Source organism: Mesoplodon bidens (assembly GCF_964165515.1).
Source record: "Mesoplodon bidens genome assembly, contig: HAP1_SCAFFOLD_491, whole genome shotgun sequence".
Lineage (NCBI taxonomy): Eukaryota > Metazoa > Chordata > Mammalia > Artiodactyla > Ziphiidae > Mesoplodon > Mesoplodon bidens.
In genome coordinates, this window is record NW_027672501.1 from 220,858 (window position 1) to 234,772 (window position 13,915).

The following is a 13,915-nucleotide window of genomic DNA, read 5'->3' on the forward strand; positions in this document are numbered from 1 at the left end:
TTTTGTTGGCAGACGGTAAATGGAGCAGTTTGAGGAAGAGGGGCCACAATTAGAAGCACACCTTCAAGCCCAGGCACCTCTGTGTTGTCATGCAGACATCGCTAGCGGTCCCCTCAGACACATCCCGTACTGAGTTGCTGAGTACTCGGGGACAGGGTTTTGCCATATTGATGGGAAGACCGGAAGAATGAAGGGGGGGGGTGATGAAGTGCTAATGAGACTGGAGGGCTGAGGAGATGATGTCCCAGGAGGCTGCGTTGATGTGAGCCTAGACTGGGTACCCAGACCCCGGTTCTGAGTCTCCTGATCACTCGGCCTCAGTATTTAGCCTTGTTCTCATCTAGATAAAAGTACCAGAGGGCTAGAGTTCAGTGTGGTTGAAACAGGCAGTATAACTGGGGCCCAAGAGGGGTTGCCAAAGTGAGAGGGGTTCTTAACAGATTTATATTAGATTATTTCTTTCCAAAACTTGAAAGACATTTCCATTAAAGCCTCAGAAGTGACAGACGGCAAGAAATGTTTTCTCTGTTGTGGAAGGCAGAGATGGAGAGCATCATGAGTGCAATTTCTTTCGGGTTCTACTGTTTTCCCTGGAAACGGTGAAGAGACTTCCTCATCTGCTGCAGCCGTAGGCTCTAGGGGTTGCTTTTGCAGCCAGTGTCCCTTCTCTAGGGACTCATAGAGGTGATGGGCCAAGGCTGTGTTTTGGATGTCAAGTAGATTAAAGGTCTTCAGCCAGAAACTGGGAGAGACATGAGAGGGGGAAATTGTGGCAGGAGACTGTGCACAGCACAAGTGACTGATCAGTTCTGATTTTCTTTGCAGCAGCAGTGGCTCCCGTTTCTCCTCCCACACCCGGGCACTACCATGTCCTCTACCGAGGGTGTGGAGAAACACAGTTGGGCTGGCATGGGGAGACATACTGCCTGGTTGGTGGCTACCGGGCCTACGGGGATGTCCCTTTGGCCCCACCAGCAAAGGTGGAAGCAGTGAAGCCAGTCCCCAGACGTGCTCCCAAACGAAAGCACTCTTCAGAAAGTTCGGACGAAGAGCTGGACTGCTCCAGACCCAAAAACCGGCGATTGGAGCATGGTGGACCTGTTCCCTGAAGCAAGAACAGGATGGAGAGTCAAGCAGCATGCACCCTGCCCCGAGGTTCACATGCTCCTTTACTGCCAGCCCTTTCTGTCCCCACTGGGGTCCCTTACTGCTCAATAAAATGTTTGTGTGTTACAGATTTCTAGGGTCGCCAGTGCTCAGACTTAGGTCACTACCCCTGTGCTAGGCACTCCTGCCACCTGGGAAAGGTTCCAAAGGTGGAACAGCTCCAGGGGGTGCCAGGGATCAGAGCAAAAACTTGAGAGGCTGGGGATGAAGGAGTTTGGGCACAGTCCCTAAAGCATCTCTGTGGTTGAGCTTCTGTGAGAAGGCACATCCCCAGAGACAGAGAGAGAGAGAGAGAGAGAGAGAGAGAGTGTTGAGGAGAAGGGGTCTCTAGAGGAGGCAGCTAGGGGGAGGGCCTGAGGCTGGAAATGGGGAATGGCGTGTGGCCTCTGAGTAAGCACAGGCACTTAAGCCCTTGAGCTTTCTGGGAAAGCTAGAGCCACAAGGGCCACGAGATAAGGCAAGTGTAGCAGCAGAACCCAGGTGCCAGGTCTTTCCTCAAAACCTATACTTCTCCACGAGGCCGGGCCTTCCACGCTGAGGTAGGAGGGATCCTGGCCAGAAGGTCAGCCAGCAGCTCTGGGAGGAAGGTTGCTGCGGTGGGGGCTCTGCTGCCATGGAAATCACTTCATTTCCTTCCAGTCAAATAGCCTGCTGACTGGGTTCCTGCTCTGTTGAGTAAAAGGGTCGCTGACTCTCCCCAGAAGGTCGTTCAGTTCACATCCCCAAAGTCCCTCTATTCAGGCCCTGGGGAGGTGTAGCGGCTCCTGAGGGCGCTCTTTCCTGAGGCTGGCTGACAGAAGTGGGGGAGGTTCCTGATAGTTCCCAGGTGCTGGTTGAAGTCCCCAGAGAATGGTCATGCAGGTTGGGGAGTCAAGTAGGTGGAGAGAGAAGGTCGGGGGCAGAGGGCCCCTTCCTGAATCCACAGCTCACATGGTTACCCCCTCATTTCCAGAAACTCTCTCTTTCCCCACACAAGCCCTCATGGCCCAGTCCCGGGAAACCGGGAGCCCAGAGCACCTGTGGCCACAGAGACACTGGCACGCAGCCCTCAGGGTGGGCGGGGCCGGCTGCAGGCAGATGGGGACAAGGTGTGCTCCCGGGAGGCCTCGGGCTGAAGGTGGCCCTCTGAGAGAAGCACCCCAGCTTGGACAGGAAGGTTACAGGCCGGGGAGAGCAACCTAGGGCGCCCCCTCGGAGCAGTGAGAGTGGGAAGAGGGGCAGGGGTGGAGGGAACCCGCGATGGGAGGTGAGTGGGCTCTCCGCAGAGGCCACTTAGCCTCTTAGTGGCCACTTAGCTTAGCCCGCAGGAGCTGCCTGTGAGCAGGGGGCGGGAGGGCACTGCCGCCCTGTGGCTGCTGGGCTTCCCGGATCGCGGCTCTCTGCGCACGGGTTGCAGGGTCCTGTGACTCTGTATCCCCTCCCTCAAACCGCCCCCCTCGCGAGGCCGCACCGCTGGGTGCCCTGTGTCGACAGGCAGAACCCCACTGCCTGCCCCCTCAGACCCGCCTCTGCCCGCCTCGATGGTCCCCGCGCACTCAGCCAGCGGCCTCTGCTGTGTCTGCTGCTCCTGCTGGGTCTGCTGCTGCGGCCGGTTACCGGTGAAGACCACGCCGGGCACCTCCAGCACCCCAAGTCCGCGGGAGCGCACGCGGGCCCTGATGCGGGACTTCCCGCTTGTGGACGGGTGGCTGCAGTGTGTGCAGGCTGCTGGGGGCCGCTGGGTGCCTAGCCTGGCCCCGGGGAGGGCAGGAGGTCCGGAGCATGCAGAGCTAGTGGAGAGGCTCCCTCACACCACCCCTGGATGTCCTCTCCATCATCTATGGATGCCCTTCCCCTTCTCTGTCATCCCCTCCCTGGTGGGAACCCCTCAGCCCAGGCCTCAGCTGCTCCTAGTATGGTCTGTGTGACAGTGGGAGGTGGGGGACCCACAGGCTGGCCCAGGCCAGGCAATGTGTCCTGCCTGATCCCAAGACCTAAGGAGCCCACCTATTTGCCTTGACCTCCCTCCAGCCACAACGACATGCCCCTGGTCCTGAGGCAGTTTTACCACCACGGGCTACAGGATGTTAATCTGTGCAATTTCAGCCATGGCCAGACCAGCTTGGACAGGCTGAAAAAATGATCTCGTGGGTGCCCATGTACCAAAGGGACACACAAGGTGCCACCATGGCTGCTGGGGAATGTGGGGCAGTTTGGGGGCCTCAGAGACCACAGGTTAGTCACATTGGAACTAAGTTACCATAGTGACCTAGAAAGTGCCATGCCATGGATGCTGGGGGAACAGGGGTCACAGTGAGCCAACCTGACGGGCATCCAAGTACCACAGAAAAAGCAACGCATTACATGTGACTTCTGGGCACAGTGAGTGTTGTGCCAGCTGAGGAGGCTATGAGAAGCCCAAGGAGCTCCAAAGCCCAAACTAAGCCCTTGCCTTCCCTCACTTCTGGTGAGCCTACGTCCCATGCCGGACCCACGAACGCGATGCTGTGCGCCTCACCCTGGAGCAAGTTCACCTCATCTGCCTCATGTGTGCCTCCTATTCTGAGCTGGAGCTTGTGACCTCAGTTAAAGGTAGACGGGGGACTTCCCTGGTAGTCCAGAGGTGAAGACTCCACGCTTCCACTGCAGGGGCCTCGGGTTTGATCCCCGGTGGGGGAACTAAGAGCCCTCATGCTGCGCGGCACGGCCAAAAAAACCAAAAAAAAATGGTAAAGAGACTGGTGGTGGTAGGTGTTAGGGACTTCAGTTAGCTACCCCTGCCTCTGAAAATGATCATCTGACCTACCTGCCCCCAGCTCTCAACAACACCCGGAAGTTGGCTAGCCTCATTGGTGTGGAGGGCGACCACTCACTGGACAGGAGCCTCTCCATCTTGCGTACCTTCTATGCGCTGGGTGTGCACTACGTGACACTCACCCACACCTGCAACACGCCCTGGTGAGCACAGTGCAGGTGGTAAGGGCCCAGTGAGGCAGGGATCTGCCCAAGATCACGCTGGGCCCAAAGCAAGTTTACCCCTGGGATCCAGCCCTGAACCTGGGGTCGGGAGGGGAATGGAGGTTTGCAGAACAAGACTGAATCCCCAGAAGGGCCCTCCTACTGCCAGGCACAGTCCAGTCTGGGTCCCTCCTCTTGCACCAGGGAGCTGCAGGTGTAGACGGTTCGACAGAACCTCCTTCTACGCTCTTGTAGCCAAGTCATGGCCACCAGTTAGACTGCCTCCTGGCCATCCTGCAGGGCACAGAGCTCAGCAAAGGGTATCCACCCCTTCTACAGCAATGTCAGTCGGCTCACCGGCTTTGGCGAGGTAAGGACCCGGCTTCCATACCCTGCCCCACATGGATGTACAGCCCCGCCTGTTCCCTACAGATAAATACACACAAGATAAATGCAGCAGCCCTCATGCCCTCTCCCCATCCTGTCCCGGCAGAAGGTGGTGGCAGAAATGAACCGCCTGGGCATGATGGTGGACTTGGCCCATGTCTCGGATGTTGTGACACGGCGAGCCCTACAAGTGTCACAGGCACCTGTCATCTTCTCCCACTCAGCTGCCCGGGGTATGTGCAAGAACACTCGCAATGTTCCTGATGATATCCTGAAGCTTCTGGTGAGAGACTGCCCTGGCCCTCAAACCTAAAGCAAGAGATTCAAACCAGGAGCCCTTGAACCTGAGCCTCTTCTCCCTCCATTTCCTCAAACGCCAGGTTAAATATCCTCTGCCCCCAAAACCCACGGTCCACAGCCCCTGAACTCTTCAGCCCTAGGTGGGGGTCTAGGTGGTAAGATACTCCTCCAAACCCGGAAACCCAGGGCCAACACACCACCCAGACCAGGGCTGTGGCTCCTCCATTCACACAAACCCAGAGAGGACATGACTCTGACCTCAAAGCCAGGGCTGAACACCTTCCTCACAGGGGCCGAGAGAGTGAACAGGCAGCTGGCTGTGCTGGGGGCCAAGCTGACTGTCCACGGGTCCACCCCTGCAGAAGAAGAACGGTGGCATCCTGATGGTGCCCTTGTCCGAGTGGGTGCTGCAGTGCAACCCATTAGCCAATGTGTCTACTGTGGCAGGCGAGCCTCAGCCTGGGCTCTCTGAAGACTCGGATTTGGAGCTGAAGCTGGGAATTTGGACTTCAGAAGAGCCCCAGTGGTTTGACCCACCTATTGGCAATAGGTACAGCACCCAAAAACCCAAGAATGGACAGTACACAGCACCTTGGTGCCATGTGGAACTGGAGCCACAGAATCAAAACTGCGATACTGATGGGTATCAGGGAGGCTGTCAGACACTGCTTTATGTCAAACACATAAAGAAAATATCCACTATCAGAACCGTTGGTTGACTGACTTTTTTCACATCTTTCTGACAAAATTCGAGAAGTTGTGAGTACCACAAGCGTCATTACACTTCTGTTCAAGATGGAATCTCAGGCTCACAATCATTGTTTAGCTTCTGTATATTGCAGTGTACATAAAGGTCTGTATTAGTCTGGTTGGGCTGTTATAGTGAAATACTATAGACTGAATGACTTAAACAGCAGAAATTTATTTTCTCACAGTTCTGGAGGGTGGAAGTCCAAGATTAAGGTATTGAATACCATAAGAATTGGTTTCTGGTGAGAACAATCTTCCTGGTGTGCTGACGGCTGTCTTCTTGCAGTGTCCTCACACGGCCTTTCCTCTACGAGCAGAGGGAGAGAGATCTCTGGAATCTATTCCCCTTCTTATAAGGACACCATCAGTCCCTGTCAGATTATTACCTCACCCTTATGACTTCAGTTAACTTCAGTTACCTCCCTAAAGGACCTATCTCCTATCTTCTACAGTCAAATTAGGAGGGGCTTCAACATATAATTTTTCGGGGGACACAATTCAGTCCATAACAACAACTTAAGATAGCTTTCTCTGATTTTCAGTCTTTCACTAATACCTCCCTCTTTGTCTACGAATTATTCAAGTTTCCTTAAATTTTTTTTTGATTTTCTTACATTATCCCTTCCCTTTAAAGGCTCTCTTCACTTCTTAATTGGCATTTCTTGCAAATGAAGGCACCTTTCCTCACAATGTATTGATTACTCTCCCCACTGTAACACAGCATCTTCTCCCATGACTTTCCTGAAATGGTTCCACTTTTGTTCATAAAAGTTTAGCCATCCAATCAGATGCTTTATTTTCAGTTCCCATAGCATTTTGCCTTTGGGAAACAACTGACTCCGTTAAATGGTGCTTCTTTGAAAACGACCTTCCTTTATGTTTTATAGCAATCTTATGATTTCTGTTGGCATACCACCTAGCTTCTTTCTCATCATTCTTTTTATTTTTATTTTTCAGTTGTTTCTCTCCTCACTCCTTAGCGTTAGATACTACAGACAGTTGGCCTTCTTCTCATCTCTTATATACTCTCTCTCTTACTCCAGCAGCTTTGTTTACCATTTAATATATTATCTGCCAGGCGCCTTCCATCTGTTACCAACATCTCTCCCTCTGTCTTTGTCATTTCAGCCTTCGCTATGCTCTCTGAGCTCTCACAGGCAGATCTATTGAACACAGGAATCTCAGTGGAAAATACGAGTACGTTATTTCTCTACTGAGTAAAGCCCTTACAGATCACATGGTCCTGATCCATCTTGCAGCCACGTCATCTGGACTATCTGACCTCCCATGTCACAATAGCAGAGGACCAGACAAGAGGGACACTGGCTCCTAATGACCTCAGCTCAGAAGTGATACACTTGATTCTGCTTCTTTGCCACTGGCCACAACGAATCAAAGGAAAACAGTTGAACTACAAAGGAGGATGAAAAATGTAGATAAGCACATAGGATATTTGATGAGCACTATCTCGAGGTGACATCACCTCCCATCAAACTTTTATTTCACAGAGAAAACACAGACTATAAAGCAAAAACACCCCAAACTACCTTCTTCTCTTTACGTCCAAGAATAGCTTTTCGACATAGTTTATAAATACCTATTCTCACTTCCTCAGTATCTTCCATTCATTTTCCCACCTCATTGGGATTGTTAAGGTTTTCCTCTTTAGCGATTTTATTTTGGCCCCCTCCCATTAAAAAGCTGCCCCCCTCCCATTAAAAATTACTCTTGCTTGATGCCAAGTAATTCTCTAGTTACCTTTTCTCTCTTCCTAATTTCACAGTGCAGTTTATCAAAAATTGTATTTATTCTCACTGTCTGTATTTTCTTATCTTTATGTACCTCGTGACTCACACAATTTTGCTCTTTTCTTCTTACTTATCTGCACTGGAATTGCATTCACCAACATTTAATTTGTGATTAAATTGAGTGAATGTTGTTTGGTCCTTCTGTCACCTTTCAGCAATATTTGATTTTGTTGATCAAACTTGTCATCTCAGAAAAATCTTTCACCTTAACAACAGTAGCATCTTAACCTGCTACTTCTTCCTCCTGCCTCTGGACATCCTTATCTCTTTCATTGGGCACTCTCACTTTGCCCTCTGCCAAGAGATGTGTATTTCTCAGAAGCTCTCTTCTGCCCTTGATAGATGGTCTCATCTACTCTTGTGATTCCAGCCACCATATATATCACAGATCTTGACCTAAAACGTACAACTCTCTCTCCTGAGTCTCTTACAAACTTAACTAATTGCCAACTGAACAACTCTGCCCAAATATAACACGGACACTTAAAATTAATTATGTGATGTTACTGAACGATTAATTTTACCTTCAATACTTACTTCCGCTATTCATCTCTCTACATCATTTAGACCACCACTATTTGTACACTTGTCCAAGTTGGATACTGGGGGAACACTGAAGACTCTGGACTCTGACAACCCTCAGAATGGGAGAAAATAGTTGCAAATGAAGCAACTGACAAGGGATTCATCTCCAAAAAATATAAACATAAATAAATTTGTAAACTAGATAAGCAACTCATGCAGATCAATATCAAAAAAAACAACCCAATGAAACAATGGACAGAAGACCTAAATAGACATTTCTCCAAAGATGGCCAACAAACACATGAAAAGATGCTCAACAGCACGAATTATGAGAGAAATGCAAATCAAAACTACAAGGAGGTATCACCTCACACTGGTCAGAATGGCCATCATCAAAAAATCTACAAACAATAAATGCTGGAGAGGATGTGGAGAAAACAGAACGCTCCTATACTGTTAGTGGGAGTGTAAATTGGTACAGCCACTAGGGAGAGCAGTATGGAGGTTCCTTAAAAAAAAAACTACAAATAGAACTACCATATGACCCAGCAATCCCACTACTGGGCCTATACCCTGAGAAAACCGTAATTCAAAAGGAGTCATGTACCAAAATGTTCATTGCAGCTCTATTTACAATAGCCAGGAGATGGAAACAACCTCAGTGTCCATCGTCAGATGAATGGATAAAGAAGATGTGGCACAGATACACAGTGGAATATTACTCAGCCATAAAAAGAAACGAAATTGAGCTATTTGTAATGAGGTGGACGGACCTAGAGTCCGTCATACAGAGTGAAGGAAGTCAGAAAGAGAAAGACAAATACCGTATGCTAACACACACATATATATATATATATATGGAATTTAAGAAAAAAATGTCATGAAGAACCTAGGGGTAAGACAGGAATAAAGACACAGACCTACTAGAGAATGGACTTGAGGATATGGGGAGGGCGAAGGGTAAGCCATGACAAAGTGAGAGAGTGGCATGGACATATACACACTACCAAACGTAAAATAGATAGCTAGTGGGAAGCAGCCGCATAGCACAGAGAGATCAGCTCGGTGCTTTGTGACCACCTAGAGGGGTGGGATAGGGAGGGTGGGAGGGAGGGAGACGCAAGAGGGAAGAGTTATGGGAACTTATGTATAACTGATTCACTTTGGTATAAAGCAGAAACTAACACACCATTGTAAAGCCATTATACTCCAATAAAGATGTTAAAAAAAAGAACACATGTTTTTTGTTTTGTTTTGTTTTTTGTTTCTTTGTTTTTTTACCGTTTAGTTTAAATTTTAGTTCCTGCCCCCAAACATCCATTAAGCCCCCAGAAGAAGGAAAAGGGGATGTGACTAGCAATAGAGAGAAACTTTCTTCCCAACAATGGCCATGGCAAGCTTAGGCACTTTTGGTGAAATCTCTCTGGGAAGTACTGGCAGAGGAATAAAAGGCCAACTGACACAGAAGTATTGCCTGGTGTGCATTTCCAGGCTCTGCCTTCTTTCTCATGTCTTAGCGGCAGGTGGAGGAAGAGGAGAAAAGGTTAAACTTTTGTATCAACCGGCAGAATAAGCTTATAACATCCTCTCACTATCTGCATAGGTTCTATTCTCTGCAGCACTACATAAGCTTTGCCCAAAGTAATGAACAGTTGAAAGTCAAATGTAATACTTCACCAAACAACTTAAAAATGCTTGCACACTGGAAAGGATTCAGTTGCAGAGAACACAAATGGACCCAGAGCAACTTTTGCCAAAAGAGAATATTGTGCTAAATGTACAGCCATAGCTCTTTTCCATATGAAGAAACAGTCAGAAAGATAAAAGAACTGGGTCAAAATCACACAAGCAAGTAGGACAGAATCTGGTCTGCCTGTCGTAAGGGTTGTGTTTTTTAACCACCAGGCTAGCTTTTCCCAAACCTGATTCATGCATAGAATAACTATACACCTCTGTTTGCCTTGAATATTCCGTTTATACGTATGCCTGCTGCAGTTTTTAATATTGCCCACTTTGACTCCCCAAAGCAACCGAGAACACACAATAATTTGGTCACTCTTTCCATGGAGCACTGTGGTGGGACTGCCCAGGAAGCTTAAAAGTGCAGCCTCCAGAGCCCTACTCCAGATCTAGATAAGTTTTCTTAGGGTTGGCTCAAGAATCCAGGTACAAGTCTTTTTCAGTGCTTTTGTGAGTCTCTCGCTCTCGTAAATTAATAAAACCATTTATTCCGCCTTCCCCAGATGCCCAGCCAGGTCCTGTTAAGGTAGGAGTCCCCCCGCCACATCACAGGGATGCTCCCAGTCAAGTGATCTCTGGAGCCGTGGAGAATCTGAATGGTCTCATGCTGGCCCACCTGCCATGACAAACCTCCTCCAGAGCATGCCCCTTCACAGCTTACATTCTACCACTCCCAAAGGCAGTCCGCTCCAATGAGGCCTGACTTCGTCTGTCCTAACGTGTACCCGCTGATTCAAGCAGTTTAGGAAGAGAAGGTGCTGTGCTTCTCAACCACGGTGGCCCAACCTCTGAAATGGTAGTCGAAGCAGTCTCTACCTCCTGGGAACAACGCCTCTGCAACAGTCCCATTAAACGAATGTCCCATCTTTGCTTTTTCAGGGTCGGCAACAGGGAGTCCCCTCCTAAAGAAGGTTCTCTCTCATTGCCACACTATCAGAGGCTGCCCCAAATGTGCTTGCTTCCTGTGGGCCTGATCAGGCTAAGGGCAGAGTTGTCTCTTTCCTTCTCTGAGGTGGACCAAATCGTCTTAGTAACACCTCTTCACACTGTTGACCATGTTTCTCACGGGGGCTGCTGCTGAGTCTTTATCTCATTCTTTCATGGTGGAGAGAGAGAGGATTCTAATGACTTTTACTTCTAGGGGGGAGGGGCCTGTAGTAATTATGTTGTCATTTTGTATTATGTCCTTTTGTCATGAATTTGTTTTCAATTTCATGTTCAAATGGGCCCACCATTCCCACTCTGTGAGGTCATTCAGCACCCGCATTTTGCACCTTTAACATCTCTCTCAGTATCACTTGGAAATGTTTGAAATGGCAGGAGCTTGTCCTCACATTCCTATCAGCTGTAAACCTGGAGCCCCGACATGAACCTAACCATTGAGCAGAACACCTCTCCACTACCTGTGTACCACTGCGAAGGCCCCTTAACCTCTTGGTTTTTTTAAGTCCTCAGTTGTAAAAATTTCAGGGTGCTAGGAATTTATATTGGGGGCAGGACAAGGTCGAGAAGAGTGTGTCTTTGCTTTTATTCTTCCAAACTGGAATGTCTTCCCTCTCTTCCCCATGGGTCCAAATCTCACTTGTCCTTCAGGCCCACTGCAAAGGAGCCTTCCCTGATTCCCCAGTCCACACAAATCTCTGCCTCTTAGGGTAAGCGCCATACAACCTAGCTGTCTCTTACGTTAATCTTGCCTCTCAAGCCAATCACAGAATGTGGGTCTCTCTTGCCCTCCTGTGGCCCCTGGGGCTGTGCCAGACCACCAGCACGCCCCACCTGGGGTGTCTACTAGACTAGGGCATTGGTGGGGAGGCCCAGCTGTGAGGGGCCAGGCAGAGTACCTCTGCTTCTACCCTGTTCTCCTCCAAAAAACTGCCCCTCCTCCTGAAGCCTGCCCCTCAAGTCACAGGTTCCATATATGACCTCACTGGGTAGTGATGCCCTCGCAGGCCTTCTCACAGATTCCATGGTAACAGATTCCATGGTAACTGACAACCGAGCAGCTTCGTACCTGGTGGAGAACTGGTGGGAAGTTTCTCTGACGGTCAGAGCCCATGTCTGACGTCATAGGCTACATATACTCAACCCTGTGCTCTGTTCCCTGGGTGGGCAGTGCAGCAGGTACACCCGGACCGGCCACCTCCACAGGAGGTGTGGGATACAATCCACCGCACCTGGCTGGCACATGTTTCTGTGGGGCCTGCCAACCATGTACAACTGAGCACACTCCCACATGTAAGTAATACCAGTGACCTGGGACACCTTCAGGGACCCACAGGGCTCACTGCTGAGGACAAGTGAAAGGTCATCCCTGGACAAGTGTGCAGGACGGTTCTAAGCTTTATAATGTAGCCTTCCCCTTTGGGCTACAGGATGCTTCCGTTCAGACCCTCTCCTGAGTGGCCTCTTAGCAAAAGACAAGTGCATTTTTGTTGGCAGACGGTAAATGGAGCAGTTTGAGGAAGAGGGGCCACAATCAGAAGCACACCTTCAAACCCAGGCACCTCTCTGCTGTCATGCAGACATCGCTAGCGGTCCCCTCAGACACATCCCGTACTGAGTTGCTGAGTACTCGGGGACAGGGTGGTGCCATATTGATGGGAAGACCGGAAGAATGAAGGGGGGGTGGTGAAGTGCTAATGAGACTGGAGGGCTGAGGGGATGGTGTCCCAGGAGGCTGCGTTGATGTGAGCCTAGACTTGGTACCCAGACCCCGGTTCTGAGTCTCCTGATCACTCGGCCTCAGTATTTAGCCTTGTTCTCATCTAGATAAAAGTACCAGAGGGCTAGAGTTCAGTGTGGTTGAAACAGGCAGTATAACTGGGGCCCAAGAGGGGTTGCCAAGGTGAGAGGGATTCTTAACAGATTTGTATTAGATTATTTCTTTCCAAAACTTGAAAGACATTTCCATTAAAGCCTCAGAAGTGACAGACGGCAAGAAATGTTTTCTCTGTTGTGGAAGGCAGAGATGGAGAGCATCATGAGTGCAATTTCTTTCGGGTTCTACTGTTTTCCCTGGAAACGGTGAAGAGACTTCCTCATCTGCTGCAGCCGTAGGCTCTAGGGATTGCTTTTGCAGCCAGTGTCCCTTCTCTAGGGACTCATAGAGGTGATGGGCCAAGGCTGTGTTTTGGATGTCAAGTACATTAAAGGTCTTCAGCCAGAAACTGGGAGAGACATGAGAGGGGGAAACTGTGGCAGGAGACTGTGCACAGCACAAGTGACTGATCAGTTCTGATTTTCTTTGCAGCAGCAGTGGCTCCCGTTTCTCCTCCCACACCCGGGCACTACCATGTCCTCTACCGAGGGTGTGGAGAAACACAGTTGGGCTGGCATGGGGAGACATACTGCCTGGTTGGTGGCTACCGGGCCTACGGGGATGTCCCTTTGGCCCCACCAGCAAAGGTGGAAGCAGTGAAGCCAGTCCCCAGACGTGCTCCCAAACGAAAGCACTCTTCAGAAAGTTCGGACGAAGAGCTGGGCTGCTCCAGACCCAAAAACCGGCGATTGGAGCATGGTGGACCTGCTCCCTGAAGCAAGAACAGGATGGAGAGTCAAGCAGCATGCACCCTGCCCCGAGGTTCACATGCTCCTTTACTGCCAGCCCTTTCTGTCCCCACTGGGGTCCCTTACTGCTCAATAAAATGTTTGTGTGTTACAGATTTCTAGGGTCGCCAGTGCTCAGACTTAGGTCACTACCCCTGTGCTAGGCACTCCTGCCACCTGGGAAAGGTTCCAAAGGTGGAACAGCTCCAGGGGGTGCCAGGGATCAGAGCAAAAACTTGAGAGGCTGGGGATGAAGGAGTTTGGGCACAGTCCCTAAAGCATCTCTGTGGTTGAGCTTCTGTGAGAAGGCACATCCCCAGAGACAGAGAGAGAGAGAGAGAGAGAGAGAGTGTGTGTGTTGAGGAGAAGGGGTCTCTAGAGGAGGCAGCTAGGGGGAGGGCCTGAGGCTGGAAATGGGGAATGGCGTGTGGCCTCTGAGTAAGCACAGGCACTTAAGCCCTTGAGCTTTCTGGGAAAGCTAGAGCCACAAGGGCCACGAGATAAGGCAAGTGTAGCAGCAGAACCCAGGTGCCAGGTCTTTCCTCAGAACCTATACTTCTCCACGAGGCCGGGCCTTCCACGCTGAGGTAGGAGGGATCCTGGCCAGAAGGTCAGCCAGCAGCTCTGGGAGGAAGGTTGCTGCGGTGGGGGCTCTGCTGCCATGGAAATCACTTCATTTCCTTCCAGTCAAATAGCCTGCTGACTGGGTTCCTGCTCTGTTGAGTAAAAGGGTCGCTGACTCTCCCCAGAAGGTC

The 13,915-nt window shown here is 50.2% G+C and overlaps 1 pseudogene across 1 annotated transcript; it reads left to right on the forward strand.

Annotated features, from left to right (window-relative positions):
• Positions 1-3,044: 3,044 nt before the first annotated feature.
• LOC308610084 (dipeptidase 2-like) lies at positions 3,045-13,148 on the forward strand (annotated as a pseudogene). The gene is made up of 9 exons: positions 3,045-3,305; positions 3,609-3,738; positions 3,963-4,104; positions 4,405-4,474; positions 4,598-4,774; positions 5,154-5,317; positions 9,478-9,539; positions 10,118-10,213; positions 12,922-13,148. The product of its transcript is annotated as a dipeptidase 2-like (transcript).
• Positions 13,149-13,915: the final 767 nt, after the last annotated feature.